Raw genomic sequence first — 21,404 nt, 5'->3', positions numbered from 1 at the left:
TGCTGGGGATGGGTGAGAGAGGAGAGATCCAATTCAGGTTCGCAATGATCCAAACCTCCAGTTGAAAGGGTCTTTGAGGGCAAGATTTTTGAAGTAGCTTAAAGTGCCAAAGCACCAAACCTTTCAACCGAATTAGTCGGTGCAATTAAAAAGAGTAAAGTCGGAAAAAAGTGGCACGAAATAATGGCAATTTCGGTGAAACATTGATGAGTTTCAGTAATTTTACAAATGGGCTGGAAGGGGACCTTCGTGCTGGGCACGAGTGGCCAGCAGTTAGCACCCTCCACCTTTTTGCATGTCAGTCACGAATTAGTCACCTGATAATAGGCAAGCCGATTAGCACCTTCTGGAGTGAATGGATTTGCTGTTAGCTAGCAGGGGGCAATAATTATTAGAAACTGATCGAGTTATCAATTGTGTTTACTAATCCAGTATGGTGACCGGTTTGGGAATTAGAGCTGAGGTTGTTTTTGTTGTCGTGATTGTGTTTGGTGAGTTATATCACCTTATAATTAAAAAAATATCTGCTAAATTGCTAAATTTTTTAAAGCTTTAAAAAGCATTTGTTAATCAAACAGTTTATAATAAGAGGTTATCGTAACCCATAAAACAACAACATATTAAAAGAGTATAAAAATCTGATACCGGAATATGTTTTTAAAACAAAAATATGATTTTTGGGAAATGTTCAACTGCGGTCAAACTAAATTCCAAATTTTTAAATTTTATTCAAATTTGCAATCGAGAATGACTTTTCCTAAAATTGTACCGTTTATACACCCACTGTTGGGCAGCGCCATCCGAGAGAATAAAGAACACGATCTAGTAGTATAAAGGTACTGTGAACGGACACAGAGGATAAATCCCGAGATTGGCGAGAGCGTTATTCTCATGGGTTCATTTTCAAAACAGTTCATCAACAAAAAAAAGTGCCAATATCGAGACTCGAACCTAAGACCTTTGACATATCGAACTGCGCCTTTACCGTATAGAGGAGAAAAGCAACTCGCGACAAAATTTTAAGGCTAGGAATTTTGATAGGTATGATTTTCATAAAGTATTCGCCTCTTTTTCTCTCCCACAGAAAACTGGGGACTGCTGTCAAACTAGGCCAAACTGTTAAAGTCACTTACAAAATGAACTTTGAGTGATTTGAGTTCATTCCTGACGTCACGATTTTCTCCTCTATTGACCACCAAAGTTCGATGACTATGAGATGGTAATTTGGCAATATAAGCCACTCAATGGGATGAACTGTTTCAATGAAGAAATGAACACAATTTCGTGGTAGTTTATTCTTCCATTTAATTTTGGTAGAGCTATTCTCTCGGCTTTCTACTGTGGGTGTAAGTCATAGCGTTTTTATGATAATGTTTTCGAAACATTTTCATAATAAATTTCATTTAAGAATAAGTGGATGGACTGGTTGTTATACTGGAGCTGGTTGCTGAGACAAAGCCTCTTAAAATTTAACAGATGTGAAAAATGAGTTTTTTGTGTAACCTAATTATTCCTAATTTTTCAACTATAGTATATCTCGGAAACTATTCATTAAATTTTAAAATGTTTGAAACAGGGTTTAAAATGTAAAATGTAAAAATATATAAAATAAAATGCATGTTATACTAGGTCAGTTGTTTTGCAATCATTAGTTTTCAAAAAATGTAAAACTTTTTGCGATACTAAACATTTAAAATTTTCAAAAATTCAGATGATTTCAAAATCAACCCAAACATGCTAAAAATGATTCTAAACGCAGAGGAATGCATTTTAAGTTGATTTCAGCTGATTGCACTTAAGATTCCGTTAAAATTTTTGAGTTTTTTGAAAAAATAGTTTTTTTGTCCCACTTTTTTCGAAAGGTGAATGGTCTAAGGAGCCACCCTAGGCGAGTGGTAACGACCGTTAGCATTTTTGTTTTGAATTCTTCGTGTGTTTTTTTTTTCTCTAATATTAAAGATTTCAATTCTCTGTATCTTTTATTGGATGAATTCTATAAGTCGCCCAGTTTATTTTAACGAGCTAATTAGATTCAATTTGAAATGCGCCTGCAATCCTGCATGCAATCTTGTTTAGTTCTGAAATTCAACTTGTATTCTAGTCCGATTCTTAGATTCAACTATATCAGTCTAAGTCCTCCTCAAGCTACCAATGCACAGTGGTCTACATCGCAAAATTAAGTGGAAAATGGATTTTCCGAAAAATTGTGAAGTTTTGGAGCTTTGATGTCTTCAAAAGAGTTGTTTTAAATGAAAAGGTTCACGATTAGGGTGATTTTGAAAATAAGACTTTTCAGGAATATTTTTTTTTTGTCTTCTAGAAAGTTGTTGGGCATGGCAATCCAAACAACTTTGTCGAAGACACCAAAATTTTATCTCGTAATCTACGCCTTCTACGATCAAATTTATAGAAAGCATCTGAGCAAACCTTGAAAAATCAGTTTTTTTATCGTGGCAATTTAGGGTTAAGCTTTAGAGATCTCGAGTTTTAAGAAAAACACTCCTGAGATTTTTTCAGGGTTTGTAGTGCTGGATCTCCTCTTTCAAATGCAACCTGGCGCTTTAAATTTGGCTTGCGTCTTTTCGAGATATTTGAGTTTTAAGTTTGCATCTTTTTTACCTTAAAATGGCTGTAACTTTTGACCCTTAAGTCCAAATTGACTTGTCAAAAAATAAAAATGTTTGTTTTTGAGAGCTTTAAAAATGTCCCGAAAATCACTTTTCTCTGAAACTTAACCCTGAATTGCCACGTTCAAAAAACTGATTTTTTAAGATTTGCTCAGATGCTTTCTATAAATTTGGTCGTAGAAGGCTCCAAAACTTCACAATTTTTCGTAAAATCCATTTTCCACTTAATTTTGCGATCTGGACCACTGTGCAACACTCCACAGTAAAGTGGAAAGCATTTTGCTTGTCAATCCAAAGGACAGGGGATCGAACCCCGCCGGGATCGAATCTGCCTTTCTCGATGAGTGCAGATGGGAATCAAATCCAGGACCATGCGCTTATAAAGCGAACATCGTAACCATTCAGCCACGACCGCGGTTGAAATTTGGGGTGAAGACTCTCAAGGCATACCTCGTGTGTTTAAAGAAGTTCGATTTTGAAACAATTTTTTTTAAAGAAAACTCTTAATAACATTTGTAATGGCCTGAAAAGTGCATTAAAAATATCGGGGTTTTTTTCAGACACCAAATCGAACAGAAAATCTCTTCTCAAGATAGAAAATATGTACAGTCCAGACTCGATTATCCGAAGCCCTCTGAAAAATTTCACTTCGGTGATCGAAAATTCGTATAAATCGAATCAAAAAAAAAATGTTTTTTTCGTTGTCTAATTTGATTGTCGGGCATAGGTATGACCCCTAAACTACGCTAAAATTATTTAGAATTTTTAAATTCAAGATGGCGGCCAAAATGGCGGTGATGCAATATTGAAAAAAATGCATTATATTTTTTAATAGGCAATAAACAACTCAAATTTGACTAAAATGGGGTCGTAGAACTCAAATTTTATGCTAAAAAAAATGAAAAAATACGATTTTTTTTTCGTGGTTCGATTATCCGAAGTCCCATACAAACCTTCGGATAATCGAAACTTCGGATAATCGAGGCTTCGGATAATCGAGTCTGGACTGTAGTATAACCAGTTCTCAAAATTGTATGTTTGTATGTTCGCCACGTTTCAAAATTAGTTTTGGCAAAATTTCAAAATAAAATAAAAATTAAAAAATCGCCAAAAACTTCATTTTTTTTGACCACCCTATATCGGATTGGACCACCCTCGTCGCCAAAGCCGAAAATACGGATCTAATTATTTTTGGCTAAGGAATATGAGCCAAATCGGAGTACTTCTGATCTGGATCCTGTTGGCCTTCAATCGGATGGGGAAGTAAAACGTCGGTCCATTAGCGTAAAAGAGGTTTTGAGTGACTCACCACACATAATCTTCGGACGCCTAGAAATGAGCAGAAACTTGCAACAGAGCCCACAAAAGACCCGGGGGTCGTTAAAGTGGATTGCTTTGCTTTTTTTTTTGGTTCGACGTGGAATCGCTGTTTAGAGAATTGCTCATGTACGATTTTGCTCTAAAATTTATGGATGGATTCAATCAAATAATTTTCAAACTTCTCCACAAAAGATCGATTTTCAAATCATCCATTTCATATTGCAAACAAATTAAATGCCAATGCTTAGTGATATTTGTACTCAAGCAAAGCACACGCACACAAACAGTGTTTAAATCACTCCATTTCAGTTCGGTGGAATTTGACGGAAATCTAATTAACAAGTTATATTATTCACCCGGTCTGCCTGCCAGCAGCTGTGTTGAGTTCAACAGTTGAGTAGTCGCCGCCCGGGGCGTTGTTTGTCAGGATCAGAGAGCAGTGGCAAAAGTCCTTCCTACTGGTTGGAGAGTCTTCTCATTCGGCTCGGTGATTGTTCGGGCGTGCGTGGGCGAATTCGCTTAACTCGGCAATGTTGGTAAACTCTTTTTTCCCGCGAATCCGCTCGAATTCCTGAATGGGAAAATAACTCCCGCTGTTTTTGTTTGGCAGTGTTTTTAACTTCGAATCGAATCAAAGTTGAGCGAAACCGCTTCGGGGTGGGAAATTGGCGATGCTGAAGTTTGGAGTTTTAGTGTTTTTTTTCCAAATATTGTGATGGTTGTTGAAATGTTTTATTTTTAAGGTAGATTTTAAAATGTATCAATTTAAAATTAAATGTTTTGAAATCCGGCTAATTGGCAAATACTTTGATGGAGTCTTCGAGCACATGTAAATTTTCGTGGAAATCAACAGCTCCAAGTCGAGACCGATTCCCGGAAAATCGTCGAAAACAGCCCCAAGAGCCAAACATAAAAACATCCAAATAAAACACGCACCAAACAAACTAAGTAGCTAAACAACAATTGCAAACAAGACCGAAGGGAAAACGTCTTGGCAACGAACGCTCGGGGACATCATCCTATCTGCTCCATCCACCGCCGGGCAAAGCACATTTCCCAGATGGGACCGCCGCCGTCAGGATCTTCACCTGGGCAACCGGAGTCCTTGAGGGTGAGCCCCCTCCCTTAAGTGGAAGGTCCTGGCGGGCCAAGTCGTCGTCGTTTGAACTTTGGCGTGTCTTTCATGTCTCGCCTCTTTATTTTATTCATCTCAACTGCGTGAAATAAAGCGTTGATATTTATTGGCTTTTGCGAGGCAGAAAAATAAAAACCTTCGCCGAATCGATTTCGCTGACAGGGCCAATACAATTCTCAAGTTTGTGACATTTTCCCTCCGTGGGGGGCTTCTTAGAGATCGTGAAAGAAAATGCTTGAATCTCACCGCAAGCCATGATGGACGTCGGAAAAATTAACCAGTTTTTTGTCTGGGCCCCCACGAATTTTCATCGAACTCTGGCAGTCACTTTCGCGGGGGCGAGTGAATATTTGATTAAATTCCGCTGGTCCTGGGGTTTCTGGGAAGAGAACAATATCATAAGCTACTCGACAATTTTTAATATTAAAATTTATCTGCCAAATCAATGTAAGGAAAGTAGGCGACTTTTTTTTAATTTGTTGAAATGTTATTATTTTTGTTATTGGATGAATGAGAGTAAATATTTGACTTAATTTTGCTGAAACAGCTTTAAAGGGGTTACATACATGTAGAATGTAGATAATTTCAAATTTTCAAATTACAGAAAATTTATTAAATTTCCTGAAAAGTTTAAAAATATTTTTATCTTTTTTAAAATATTTTTTTTTAATTTGGTTCGTCATGCACACGGAATGGATTTAGGGAATCTTCATCAAAATTTTAGCCGATTTGTTCAAAGCAGTGTTGAGATATCGTCGCACCCGTTTTTTTGAAACTTTAATTCTGACGAACAGCTATATCTCGGCATTGATACAACCAAATGTCTTCAAATTTATTTCGGTAATAGTAGAAAATGTTTTTTTAATGCTATGAAAATAGGTTCAAAAAATTAACCCTCTACCGCCCAAATTTTTTTTTCGAAGATATTTATTTTTCCCGTGTTCAGGAGGTTTGAGCATTTTTTGTTCTACGAAAAACTTAACTTCTCTTGTTTTATGTTTTTCTTGTTTTATTTTTAGTATTTTAATTTGCATTTATCTTGTTTAGTTTATGTTTGTTTTTGGTAGTATTTAGCCTATTCTACCACCTGATATAACTACATTTTGGTGATCTAATTTTTTTTCACATTTTTAAAGTCACTTTTTCAATTTTTTGCATGTTTTTCACATTAACTGCTATAGAATGGCACCATCATCATTTAAATTGCAAAAAAATGCGTAGAGGCATAGTATAGATCAAAAATCGGTTGGAAAATTGATATTTGGCGATTTTTTAGATCGAAGCCCGTCTAAAGGCGGGGTTAGGTTGTAGAGGGTTAAGTGTGTGCTCATCAGTGCTCACGAAATTTCGACTTTTTATGATAGCACACTCCAATCGAGTTCACCACGACAACCTGATTTTGACATTCTGCTTTCGTTCGTTCCACACACAAACGAATGAGTGCTACGCAAAGTCACTCACTCAGCCATAGAGGAGAAAAGCAACTCGCGACAAAATTTTGAGGCTAGGAATTTTGACAGGTATGATTTTCATAAAGTATTCGCCTCCTTTTCTCTCCCACAAAAAAACTGGGGACAAGGTAGCTGTCAAACTAGGCCAAAATGTTAAAGTCACTCACAAAATGAACTTTGAGTGATTTGAGTTCATTTCTGACGTCACGATTTTCTCCTCTATAGAAGGGGAAAATCGTGACGTCAGAAATGAACTCAAATCACTCAAAGTTCATTTTGTGAGTGACTTTAACATTTTGGCCTAGTTTGACAGCTACCTCGTTCCCAGGTTTTCTGTGGGAGAGAAAAGGAGGCGAATACTTTATGAAAATCATACCTGTCAAAATTCCTAGCCTCAAAATTTTGTCGCGTGTTGCTTTTCTCCTCTATTGGCCTCTCTCTAGAAATTCATTCGCTCAGAGAACGGTGTCGTTTTACATTCTACCGAGATTCCGATCATCTCTCCCAGGATCGCATTCAAATGACTGCTGTCACCACGCAGCAAACATAAGCAAGAGAGAGGCGAACAACGAGAGAAAGAGAAATTGCACGTTCGGGCGGCTGCTTGTGTGGTGCTCATTTTTCGTTCGTTTTGTTTTTGTGTTTACGTTCACCGACCGTCGCCAAGCGATCAAATTTCGTTTTCGGATATCGAGCAATCCCATTCAGTGTCAGATCCCTTTTTGAGCATTGGTGCTCCTATCAACCCTTGATATTTTTGCTGACTTGAGGAACGTTTTCAAAAAAAAAAAGTGTCAGAAATTGAAAGATTTTCTGTATTCAGCTTTTTCAAATGAAATTTGGATTTTATTTTTATAGAAAATAGCTGACAAATATTTTCAAAAAATTATATCTTCGGTTCTAGATTTTGCACCATTTTGGAAAAAAATGACTTTTGAGTCCCCAAAACAAAGAAAAAAATCCGGAAATTAAAAAGATACGTATTTTTGTAATAACACTTAAAAAATCATAATTTTTTGTCGCACCATTTTTTTCTGAAAATTTCCAATAATAACCAACAACTTTTCCGAAGATATAAAATCTATCAGAAAATCCCTTCTCAAGATAAAGATTTTCTAATACGCACTTGCCCAGTTTGTATGACTAGCCTGCAAAATTGTATGAAGCCTTGAATAGAAAAACTTAATATACAAGATGGTTTCTTTTGACAGGAATACCTGGACAAAGTTTCATTCGAATCGATAAATAAAAAAAATCGAATAAAAAGATAAACTAGAGCGTCCCGGGGACACAAAATTCCCGGGAAATTTGAAAAAGTCGAAAATAATTCTGGTCCCGCTTCTGATTAATATTTTGCAACAATATAGTATAGAACAGCAACTTTAATGGTACAAATGAGTGTGAGGATTAATAAATGGCTTACACAGTAAAAAAAATCATGGTAAAATTTCATCTAAAAAGGAGTGCATCTTTTATGTTAGAAAAAGCTTTAATTTTACCTCTGATAATGTGTAATTTTACATCTGGCAGACGCTAGGAAAAAATATATGTAATCCCAAAAAAATATCAAACCAGCGATAGTTATATCAAGCTTACTAAGTCCGCGCCCCATCCCGCACGGCCATCTCGCCGCTGTGAAAACTGGACGATCAAAGCCAATGTAGCTCTATGTGTTCCCTACATTGTATACTGTATTTACTGCATACAGGGTACATATACGATATACGAGATACGTAGAGGTACATTGGCTTTGATCGTACAGTTTTCACAGCGGCGAGTTGGCCGTGCGGGATGGGGCGCGGACTTAGTAAGCTTGATATAACTATCGCTGGTTTGATATTTTTTTGGGATTACATATATTTTTTCCTAGCGTCTGCCAGATGTAAATTTACACATTATTAGAGGTAAAATTAAAGCTTTTTTCTGACATAAAAGATGTACTCCTTTTTAGATGAAATTTTACCATGATTTTTTTTACTGTGTAACTGCTTGTAAAAAATCATACAACTTTAAGAAAAGATACAAATTCTAACTTTATATGCTGTCTTTGAAATCGTACTAAGTAAAAAAAAAATGCATTTAAATTTGTCTCTGTGTCCAATTCGATAGAATATGTTTATTAATAACATTGACAGATAAAATTGAACAGAAAAAATAATGCAAAAAATATGTATTTCACGGCAAATAACTTTTCCCAGAACAATTTTTAACTAATGTCAGCTTTGAATGAAAATCGAAACATTGAATTTAGCTTAAGAATGTAAATTCTCGTGCTTTTTCAATTGAAACACTTTGTCATGAAATCACAACTCAAACTTTTCAAATATTTGTAGCGAGTTTTTAAATATGTTTGCATTTTTGGCCACCTTTCATATGATACGAAGTAGTTTTTTTTAATGATTTTTTATGGTTTCATTTATGGTATAGTTTTTTTTACATGGTATTCAGGCTGATAAACGACTTAGCTTAACCCTCTACAACCCAACCCCGCCTTTAGACGGGCTTCGATTAAAAAAATCGGCAAAAATCCCTTTCTATTAAACTATTAAAATTTTAGAAAATTTATGGGTTGGAAGTTTAACATGTTTTATGTGACTTTGCCAATGTTTCTAAAAATGTCATTTTTTTTAGGGGTTAACTTTGGCTGTGTTTTTACTAACATTTCCTATATTTTAAGTAAAAACAAGTATGCAGTAATTTTTTTAATGTGCCTGACTGTGCCTCTACGCATTTTTTTACAATTTAAATAATAATGGTGCCATTTTACAGCCGATAATGTGAAAAACAGACAAAAAATTGAAAAAGTGAAACATGAAAAAATTAGATAGCCAAAATGTAATGATAGGAGGTGGTAGAATAAGCCAAATACTACCATTTTCGTAATTGAAATACGCAACTTTTGGTACCCTAACATGTATAGGTCATCGCTGAAATTTTCAAGTTATCGTAGTTTTAGTGAAAAAAGTAGATTTTTTCCCGTTTTCGTCATTTTCCCATTTTTGCGCGTGGCGCGTCGAAAAACCCAGTTTTTATTTTCAAAAAATCGTATCTCAGAGTATTTAAAACATAACTTCACTATTTTTTGATATGTCATGTGAAATTTTCCGAGGAATCCGATTAAAATATTTTCAGACATAGGCCTTTTGGTCCCGGGACCTTCAAACCAGCACTTTAAGATTTCATACGACCTTTTCAAATGTTAAACTAGATTTTTGTAACTTCTTACTGTTTTTCCCAAATAGCCAAACTAATCACCTTTCTTTTGCGTCTAGGACAGCTAAAATCGGATGAAATGGAGCGGAGATATGACTTTTTGAAAAAAGTGGTTTTTGCGAAAAATGACGAAAATTGCCATTTTTCGGAACACGGCGTAGGTCACCCTAATGGCCAAACAAAAAAAACACGGGTCTAATTATTTCGGCCAAGAAACCCCCAGAAAAAATTTGAGCCCGATCGGAGAACTTTTTTTTCGAATCATGCTGTTTTCGTGGGGAATTGCTGAATAATGGTGCCAAAAAGTTAGGAAAATGTATACTTCCGCTTGAATTTCAGGAATTTCCGGGAAATTAACAAATTTTCCTGCAAACGGATAATATTTTTTTTCGGGAAATCCCGAGAATTCCCGGGATTTTTTTCCCGGAACGGGAAATTGGACGCTCTAAACTCTAAAGGATTACTCAATTTGTTTTCATTTTTAAACTGATGATAGCTCGGCAATCATTGGTCCGGTGTTGAATAATGATTTTTTGTGTGAGATATCTCGTATAAAAATATTTTTTTGATTACTTTTCAATTACTATCTTTGATCGCTCTGAAATGTTAGGCTTGATTTAGATTTTTTTTTACATATTTACATTGTTTAAAATGTGTCACAATAAACGTTTATTTTAAGTAGAGTTTTTGATATGTTTCTACTCGTTTTTTTTTCAAATTTATTCTCTTGTGACTCTATGATCAACATGTCACATAATATGATGAATTTTGATTCCATAAATCCACTCAATTTTGTGATTGTCATGGTTTTAATTGAATCTTCCCATCCCACGAAGCGTGGCCTCTGGAGGCCACATAACCTTGAGATACAATTTTCCCGGAAATGAACTCCGCATCATCCGGCGGCTTATCCCGGTGTCCTCGTTCCCCTCCCTCCTTCTGGCGCCGCCCGTTCCGGATGGTCGGAAATGCAAGATAAATAGACATGTTGATTCAATATGGGGGAAGGAAGGGAGATAGATGGATAGCCGGGACGACGACGAGCCTAGGAGAAGATAAATGTCATGCGTATTTATGTTTCACCTGTGCTGTGCGTTGGTGGAGAAGCTCCAGAGGTTGCCCATCGCGACCGGCCCGACCTCCAGTGACGAGGTCGTCGTCGGGGATTTTTTTATCATCATTTTGAGAAGATATTAGAGGACGGTTTTGGCCCCTGGACATAATCAGCAAAATGAGAGGAAATAACCCACAAAAGTATAGTTAAATTTTGCTCCTTAAGAATATTGACTTGGTAGTTCCCGAGAGAGTTAAACTATAGTTTCTGGAATATGTTACCTCACATAAGAAATGTGGATCTGACACGCAAGACATGTCTTGCCCTCCGTCAGGAGGATCTGCGTAGGTGATGAACCAACAACAATGTATGAGATAATTCTGTCCCTCGACAGTTCCTGGGACTCTTCTCTCGTGATGCTCTATTATCTGTCAGGCGGAGAAAAGCCGGCGAACCGCTCGTGCGGAACCGGTCCTGGACTGGCAGCAAAAAAATATATCCTCGGAATTGCCGGGAATACAGGTGAGAACGTGGCCACTTGTTGAATTCCGTTCTCTCAGTTATAGAAAAGAAAAAGTTCGTCAAAATACACTCATCCACTTGAAGTCGGCTTATTGACTTGGTTCAGGATTAAATTTGAGTCCTTCTTTGATGTCTCTAAGGAGTAAGGGGACGATCCCCCCAACTGTGTGTGTCATCTTTCATTTCGGGGAAAGTCAGCTCCAAGGACTATAATTCCATCTGGCCATGGATTCTCCCCTGGGGGCGGATGTTGGATCTTCGAAGGACCAGCAAAAAAAAAGTTCTTTTTTACCTGACACGGGAGGGGTCAAGGCAAACGCCCACGTCACCCAGGAAAAAACACAAGAAGAAGGCATGTGTATCCGATGGATGGCCGGTTGATCCTTTGGTTATCGTTTGCCTTCAGCAAACTGAAACGAAATTCCTTCCTTCCTTGAACGCGGCTTGCTCCGGGCAAGGTTATCCGGTTCTGTGGTCGACATAAATTTCAATTTGCCTTTTTTGCCCAGTAATAAATAGCATGGAAGGTCTATAATTGAATCTAAAATGAACTTTCTGGAATTTTGACTAAATTTCTCGAAGCAATTGTCTCAAATCTCGCTTAAAGACGTGTTCATTGAACTACACTATCTCAAGCGAAGAGATTAAACCCTTTCTTTCAGCAAACGGGATGACATTAGTCACACGCTACTAAGCCCCGCTCCTTTCAGGTTCAATCAGTTTGGATAGATTTGCCAAACCAGCAGCAGCAGTGAGTAGGAGTGCAAGGGTTTTGATTTGATTCGGTGCCAACTATTTCTTCGTTGTCGCGTTTCAGTTGAGTTACCAGCAGTTACTGAAGAGAGAGATGTGTCGGTTGTCACCTCATCGCCATCTCGGACGGTCTGGTTGGCCCCAAAAAGTTGACCGCGGAGTGTCAATCGGCGGGAGTGGGTGGAGGTGGCGTGGATGATTTTTTTTTGGGACACGGGTTGAAGTTGCAGGGTGTCGATTGGACAGTACAAAATATGAGAATAAACAATACAACATATAAAAATAAATATAATATTTGGGTAATTCTCTACCAACTCACACGAAATCGGGAAAAGTTGCCTCGACCCCTCTTCGATTTACGTGAAACTTTGTCCTAAGGGGTAACTTTTGTCCCTGATCACGAATCCGAGGTCCGTTTTTTGATATCTCGTGACGGAGGGGCGGTACGACCCCTTCCATTTTTGAACATGCGAAAAAAGACGTGTTTTTCAATAATTTGCAGCCTGAAACGGTGATGAGATAGAAATTTGGTGTCTAAGGGACTTTTATGTAAAATTAGACGCCCGATTTGATGGCGTACTCAGAATTCCGAAAAAACGTATTTTTCATCGAAAAAAACACTAAAAAAGTTTTAAAAATTCTCCCATTTTCCGTTACTCGACTGTAAAAATTTTTGGAACATGTTATTTTATGGGAAATTTAATGTACTTTTCGAATCTACATTGACCCAGAAGGGTCATTTTTTCATTTAGAACAAAATTTTTCATTTTAAAATTTCGTGTTTTTCTAACTTTGCAGGGTTATTTTTTAGAGTGTAACAATGTTCTACAAAGTTGTAGAGCAGACAATTACAAAAATTTTGATATATAGACATAAGGGGTTTGCTTGTAAGCATCACGAGTTATCGCGATTTTACGAAAAAAAGTTTTGAAAAAGTTACTTTTTGCGTTTCTCTCTGTTTCGTCGTCCGTGTCTGTCGCGGGTGACCATGAACGGCCATGATCGATGACGACCAACTTTTTCAAAACTTTTTTTCGTAAAATCGCGATAACTCGTGATGCTTACAAGCAAACCCCTTATGTCTACCCGGATAAAAAATTACCATTTGATTACCATATTGGATCATACAATGACACTTTGAGAAATGATAACTATTTGTGAATTCGTTTTTTCAATTTCCCAAAATTAAAATTTAACTATATTAAACTATTTGTGAACTGTTTGATTTAAGGTTACTTTTTGCCAAATAGTACTTAAACCATTTATTTACCATACAACAAACAGTTTTTTGACGAAAATAGTACTGAGTTTTTTAAGGTTACCATTGCTAACCACCCTTATGCCAGATGGTTAAACCATTTGTGAGATAGTAAAAATTCATGCCAACCATATAAATACCATTTTTAAAATAGTAGTCAAACATTTTTGGAAATGGTAGTAACAATATAGTTTAAAGTTCAATTACCATATGAAAAAAAGTTTTTATATGGTACTTTTTTATGCGGGTATATATCAAAATTTTTGTAATTGTCTGCTCTACAACTTTGTAGAACATTGTTACACTCTAAAAAATAACCCTGCAAAGTTAGAAAAAACACGAAATTTTAAAATGAAAAATTTTGTTCTAAATGAAAAAATGGCCCTTCTGGGTCAATGTAGATTCGAAAAGTACATTAAATTTCCCATAAAATGACATGTTCCAAAATTTTTTACAGTCAAGTAACGGAAAATGGGAGAATTTTTAAAACTTTTTTAGTGTTTTTTTCGATGAAAAATACGATTTTTCGGAATTCTGAGTACGCCATCAAATCGGGCGTCTAATTTTACATAAAAGTCCCTTTGACACCAAATTTCTATCTCATCACCGTTTCAGGCTGCAAATTATTGAAAAACACGTCTTTTTCCGCATGTTAAAAAATGGAAGGGGTCGTACCGCCCCTCCGTCACGAGATATCAAAAAACGGACCTCGGATTCGGGATCAGGGACAAAAGTTACCCCTTACGACAAAGTTTCACGCAAATCGAAGAGGGGTCGGGGCAACTGCTGTGTGAGTTGGCGGAGAATTACCCATTTGCTTTACCTTACAACGAGTAATTCTCGCAACAATGAAAAAAAATTTCCCAAATTTTATTTTTGTATGTTTTGCTTTGGATAAAATTGTGTGGGTACCTTGGGTACCTTTTCTAAAACCAAAGAAGACATTTAGCATCTTTAGCTCGCTTTACATGACTCCAGACAATTTTGGCAACTGTCCATACAAAAAAAAGTGTTTTTAGACCGGATTTTCTGATCAATTTGGCTTAGGACTTCTCAGTAAAATTTTTTCATTGTAAAAAATTACACGTTTTTTTAATTCGACTTTTCACGTAAAAAATTAAATTGTAAAAATAAACCATTTAAAAAATGTGTTGATTAAGATGACATTAAATTTCATCTTTAGCTATGGCATAAGTTGGTCAAAATTCTTAGGAAATCTCTGAAAAAAAATTACACCCCAACCAAAAATTTACTCTTTTCTTGAATTCGACCTTTCACAAAAAAAAATAATAAATTGCGTTAAATTACCATTTTTGAATAATTTCATTTTTGGATGTTTCAGATGACCACAAATTGCATCTAGAATACAAGTTGGTCAAATTTAATTTGGCAGTGCTGCCATTTTTTTTCAAGGAGTTCTTCAAAAACATGGAGTGAAAAGTCGGAAAAGTTTTTTGATATCAGTTTTTGATGTAAAATTAAATATCTAATCAAAAAGTATCTATCTATATATATATATAAAAAAATTTCGACGGTTTTGTTCGAACGCGAATCAGTTCAACACGGAGCGTTGGATAGAGGTGCTTTTTGTTGCGTTGGGTTCGTATAAGTCCAAGGAAGGTTTATACGCTAACTAATTGACACTTTGGCCACTCTGGAACCGATTCCGGAGCATCTGCAGATTGTATGGGAAAAGTTGCGTTAAATCAAATTTTGATCACAGGAGGCTGAATAAGCAAACAAGCTGAAAACGTCAAGACGAAGTTTGTCGGGTAAGGCTTGTTTAGCATAAAATTTGATTTGACTTTTTTTCTTCTTGTAGAAGTCATGATCAAGCTTGAACCTCTTAGATTTTGAGATCAGCCAATTTCCTACAACTTTACAAAGATAATAGGGACAATAAGTGACGAAAAGTAAGCATATATGCGTTTGATTTTCAAAGTAAAAAATAAACTATCATTAAATTATGGGAACACTGACAAAGGATTTACATTTTTTTAAATGAAAATTCATTTAAAACCTAGTTTGAATCGATCAATAAGGCCAACATTAGAAAAAAAAGAAATAATTGATTTCGTTTTCCTAAAATTATTATTTTTGAATATGAAAATTTTATTCCTCCTTTATAATTTCCCTAAAAAATAGGGATGTAAAAAAAAAATATGATGTTGATAATAAACGGTTAAAATAACTTTTTAAAAGTTTATTCATGTATTTTCCATCTAACATTCATTCAGCTTTTTTGGACGACAAATTGAAAAGACTTAAGATTAAAGGAAAAAACATATTTTCATAAATTCTTTGTTATTGAATATCCAAATTTGTTTTATTTCGGCCAATTTATGATTTAAAAAAGAGATTTTTGGGAAACTAAAATAAACACTCGAAAAATCTCATATTTTTGAAAAAAAAAAAACTGAAAAAAGGGGAAAGTGAAAAAAATCCGGAATTTGAAAAAAAAGTATTTTCAATGCTCTCTGGATCAAAAGATGCACTTTTGGTCCTCGAAAAATATAAAACATTTTTTTTAAATAATAAATGCGGTTTTTGGACATTTAAATTTTACTTATAAAATAAATAAATAATTTTTTTCAGGGTGTCTTTTTTGTCTCGGTTTTCCTCTTAATCACCTTCAACTTTTCGAAGAACACCTTCCCAAGATTCAAAATTTTATTTTTAGAAAAAATCGATATCACTCGAAACAAATGTCTTATCTTTTTGCTTTTTTTAAAGGAAGAGTAAAGTAAAAACATCTAAGTTTGATTTTGCTTTTTAACATATTTTTTTAAATTTTTAGGTGTGCATTTTTAAAATGATGATTTTTTTTTTCAAAAAAAATGTGCCCTTTCGAAAAAAGTAAACATTTTAAATGCTTCTCTATGTGATACCCAAAAACATAAAAAAAATATTCAGAAATACGGTTTTTGGGCACTTATTTTGGAATGACAAAAAAACAATATTTTTCAAAAAATTAATGAAAATTTTCTGATCGCTCAGTTGATTTAAGCAAATTTGTATAATCGGGAAAAAATAATATCACTCTAAAAAAACCTATTTGTTAAAGAGTGATATTATTTTTCCCGATTATACAAATTTGCTTAAATCAACCAAGCGATCAGAAAATATCTTTCCCTTTTTTTGTTTGGAGACTTATTGGATATACCAAGTCAATTAAAAAGTATAAAACTTTTTTTTTTCTGAGTCGGCCTATTTCGTAAAGAATTGCTCAGGAGTGATTGGCCTAATCTCAATGCTTCTTTTGTTAACCCTCTACAACCTAACCCCGCCTTTAGACGGGCTTCGATCTAAAAAATCACCAAAAATCAATTTTTCAACCGATTTTTGATCTTTAAAAAGCATTGGAAAGAAGAACTCTTAAAATTTTAGAAAATTTCAGGGTTAGAAGTTTAATTTGTTTTATGTGACTTTTCCAATGTTTTAAAAAATGTAATTTTTTTTGCTGTGTTTTTTACTGACTTTTCAAATATTTTCAGTAAAAAGAAGTTTGCAGTAATTTTTGTAGTGTCCCAGACTATGCCTCTACGCATTTTTGTTGCAATTCAAATGATGATGGTGCCATTCTATAGCAGAAAATGTGAAAAACATGCTAAAAATTGAAAAAGTGACTGTAAAAACGTGGAAAAATGAGATAGGCAAAATGTAATTATATTAGGTGGTAGAATAGGCCAAATACTACCAAAAACAAACATAAACTAAACGAGATAAATGCAAATTAAAATACTAAAAATAAAACAAGAAAAACGTAAAACAAGAGAAGTAAAGTTTTTCGTAGAACAAAAGTTGCTCAAAATGACCTCCTGAACACGGGAAAATAAATATTTTCGAGAAAAAAAAATTTGGACAGTAGAGGGTTAAGCTAAATAAAAATAGTAAAATATTTATTGAAAATTTTCTAGATATGTTTGATTATGACATATAATTATTAATTTACAGTAAAATTCAAGTTTCACCGCAAACAAAAATTTTGCTTACCAATTGTTCAGTTTATTGTTCTTCCTTTGCAGAAAAATATTGAAAAAAAATCTTCCTGATTTAAATCTGCTTTTTTAATGATTAAATATTCAAATATTATCATTTTCAATTCAATTCATTTTATTTACCGAAATAACAATTTTACAACTTGTGTGAATGGCTGGTTCATAGAGATTTGGTGTTCCTTGCAACTATTTCCTTTTCATTAACCGCTTGGTAACAGAAGGTTCTTCAAATGCAATTAAACAAAAACTAGGGAAAATTTGGCCAAAAAACCTTACAAATATTATCATGAATATTACAGTTATTGAAAACTCTTCACATTTTATTGTACCATCATCTTTTTGTGTTTCTCAGTGCAGATTTTTTTTGCGTAGTTAAGACCAAGCAACCACCCTGTCCCTCTCTACTTCGACAAGAACGTATCAAACTTCGCTTTGACGATTTGGCGTTCATTGGCCAGCAAGTTGTGCCAGGCAAGTCAGCCAAACAACATGTGCGAAATGCCGTGGTCTAATGGCTTGAACCCGATTCGTTCCGTTCCAATCCGTCGTCGTTTTCTTCGTCTTCTGTTGGAATCTCCGCTGATGGGTTCGATTCGATTTGGCAAAGGTATCTTTCTTAGACACCGTGAGACCTGGCGGGGGGAAAACTTGAAGAACTTTGGAGGAGAGACGCGCGCGCGGTTTGTCTCACTCTCTTATGTAATTGATGGGTTTTTGTTTTCGTTGACTTTTCAGTTCAGAGTTTTCTGGTCCCATTTTCCGGAAGGGGGGCAATGTCTGCGACGACGACGACGAGACATCCAGACGATGCTGCTCCGACAGCTTGCCAGGCTTGTAATGGTGTTGGTGGTGCTGGTCCCAGGTCCTGAACTGACCATGCGCAGATTGCGTAAACCTTTGGCGCGGCGCAACACCGAGGAGGGAAAAATTTGGTGGAAATCGAAGGGGGAGGGGAGGGGGGTTGTTTTCCACCGTCGAGTTGAGTTGTGTTGATGGACGATGTGATGTGATGGCGCGCGGAGGCATTTTCCGAATGACGACATTTTGTTTTACATGTCCCAACGGGCGGCGGTGGCGCGCAGCTTGACTTTGCGCGATCTTCTTCGGGTTGACGTGCCCGATGGGACACGGCGAGATGGTTAACGATCGACGGTGGAACGTTTTGTCGGGGGGATAGTGGGCAGTTTTGTGGAATTCTCATTTATCATATATCTTAATTTTAAATCGTTTTAAATTAAAATTAATGGATTTTTTTTTATCTTTTTCCAGATGGCAGAATTTGACTAAATAACAATAATTTTTAAGGTAAGCTTTATTTATGGTCCCGTCCGTGTGGATCAATCGGACCGCGCACTGGACTCACAATCCAGAGGTCGCTGGTTCGAATCCCGCGGCGGGCGCTCTAAAATTCTTTGTGTAAATATGGGTATTCGGCGCCGTCGCTCCGTGCCATACTTTCATACACTTAGGAGCCCAGGGCGGCGAAGTCCTTGTAGATAAAAAGGAAGACACTAGTGGTTGGTACTAGCAATAGTGGCCGACAGCCGACCTCGTGGTTCAGAATTTAAATTCAAAAATTTAAAGCAAAACAAATAACTTTTTTTTAAATTTAATTTAACCAAATCTGATAAAGTAAGTTATATGAAACTCGAATAACTTTTTGTCTTTCTAACAACATAATTTAAAAAAATCTGTAAACCTTTTTTTTAAATTTTTTGCAATTTAATCTTAATTTCAAAAATTTTGAAAGCAACAAAAAAAAAAAAAAATGTCACGTTGAATTGATAATTGCATTACACAAAATATAAATGGTATAATTTTCATAATATAAATTGACGCCTTGATTGACGCTTTTAAGCGTGCTAAAAAGCGCATTTTTTTCAAATACGGGCACTTTGACTATCTTATAATTTAAAATATTTGGCATCACTTTGAAAACAGAGGAAATCAAACTTGAAAACATCCTTAGATTTAGATATTTCGAAATTATACGACAGTAATATGGACTCCTTTCTGTCTCCGACCTAAAGAAATATTTGCAATGGCTTAATTTAGTTTTTTTCATTAACCATTAAAATTCTATTCATAGGTACATAGTAAAAAATCCGCTGGTAAAATCGCATGCAAAAGCATGCACATCACCTTCGTCAAAGAAGACACTTATATTACACACTGCATGTACAATTTTTGTAAAAACCAAAAAAGGTTGCATCCGACGGGATTCAAACCCAGCACCAACAGTAAGGACTGGCGCCTTAGCCCGCTCGGCCATCAGACCGATGAAGAATGGATAAACGCATATATGAGCTTGAAATTTCGGTCAAGTAGGTTTACCATACGGATGGGCTACATATTTCAGGGTGTAATGTAATATACATAAAATTGCATAAAATAATGCAAAATTTATTTTATACCCAGGCCGTTGACATGCAGCTGGATTACTATTTTTTTTTTGCTGTGTATTGGTCAATTCATAATTAGTTATTTGAAAAATCATTAAAATCTCTTATCGCTTATTTTTCAAGTCATGGAAACAAAAACATTACAAAATGCTCAAGACGTAATAATAGTTATGTTACTGTCAAATCAAAATTTCTATTATTATTTAAAAAAAAAAAATTGACTTATTGATTTATTTTTCATAAAATTATTTTTTTTTTTTTCACAGCAAAAATTTAGTATTTTTTCAGCCACTTGTGGAAAAATTGCATGAAAAAGCAGTGAATTTTTATCAAGACTGTTTTTCCTGGATTCTCATGCAAGTGGGTGAAACATACTTGAATTTTTTGTATCATTTTTGCACCTAGATTTTCATGATAAAAAGTATCCCAAATACCGTTTTCAAAACATTCAAACTTTCGTTATTTACAATATGGGTATCAAACGACGCAAAATTGTATATGTATTGTTTTTTTTTTGTTAGAAAAGGCTAAAAATTTTACCAATATTTAGTTATTTTTTATAATTGCAAATCAAATTTGGTCATCAAAAGATCGGACATGTTTTATGTTGTAAGTGTTGTATAAAGAGTTTTTGATGCAAAGTTCTAAAATTGGATTTTTTTATAGAGCTTAAATTTATAGGAATTGCTGTAAAATACTATTTTTTTTTTACAAAATACCGTATTTTAATTGATTAATAATAATTGACAATATGGATGTGAAACCCACTTAAAAGTCGAAAGTCGCTTACAAATCGCTACGTTGCTAAAATTCTACATCGTTTGTTATAGAAATTGGATTTTTTCTTAAAAAATACAAAAATGCATACTACAAAATAATAATTTATTATTTTGTTTTATATAAAATTGATTTTTTTTAAATATATAAAAGACGTAATCAAAATTTACAAAATCTGAGTATGTATTTTCAAAAATGTACGGCATGTTGTGATTTTTTTTTGTATTCCACATTTAAGTCTCTTGAGAACTGTAAATCTTTGCCAATCTTGGCTTCGATTTGTACTCATAAAAAAAAATTATGAAAATTTGAATATTTTCAAAACAATGCGGTATTTTAGGACAATTTGATTATTTGGTCCTAAAATCTCTAAAATGCAGAAAACGTTGAAAAAAATGATTTTTAAACAAATATTGCAACTCATGAAAATTAGAGCAATTTAAAAAAACGTTATTTTTTGTATTTTTTGGTGTATTTTTTTTTGCAAACCAAAAATGGATTTAATTTGTTTTTTTTTATTTGGCTCAAACTTTGTTGGGGTCTTCCCTATGATCAAAAAAAGCTATTTTGTGCCATTGGTTCACTCATACAAGTCTCCATACAATTTTGGCAGCTGTCCATACAAAAATGGTACGTAAATATTCAAAAATCTGTAACTTTTGAATGAATTGATCAATGTCTTGGTGTCTTGGGCAAAGTTAGTTTCAGAACAAATAGAATTGAATAGAATTTTTCAATTATTTTTTCAGTTATGATTTTTTGAAAAAATAGTGAATTTTTGAAAAAATCTAACTTGCGCACATATTTTTTTTTACCTAATTTTTCTTATTTGGTATAGGGCTGAGTTTTCAATATATAACCACCGAATGTATTCGCTGAAATATTTGCAGTTTT

At 34.8% G+C, this 21,404-nt stretch overlaps 1 protein-coding gene across 9 annotated transcripts in view; it reads left to right on the top strand.

Moving 5' to 3' along the window:
- LOC120426918 (myocyte-specific enhancer factor 2) overlaps positions 1-21,404 on the top strand; it is a 123,769-nt gene that overhangs the window by 26,432 nt on the left and 75,933 nt on the right. For all 9 annotated transcript variants that reach the window (XM_052709727.1, XM_052709723.1, XM_052709726.1 and 6 more), the window contains exon 2: positions 18,601-18,636. The gene's annotated coding sequence lies outside the window, so the exon portion shown is untranslated. The remainder of the gene's footprint in view (positions 1-18,600; positions 18,637-21,404) is intronic.

This window comes from Culex pipiens, chromosome 3 (assembly GCF_016801865.2).
Source record: "Culex pipiens pallens isolate TS chromosome 3, TS_CPP_V2, whole genome shotgun sequence".
Classification (NCBI taxonomy): Eukaryota; Metazoa; Arthropoda; class Insecta; order Diptera; family Culicidae; genus Culex; species Culex pipiens.
The sequence above is the reverse complement of the archived record's forward strand: the minus strand, read 5'-3'. Positions and strand labels throughout refer to the sequence as shown.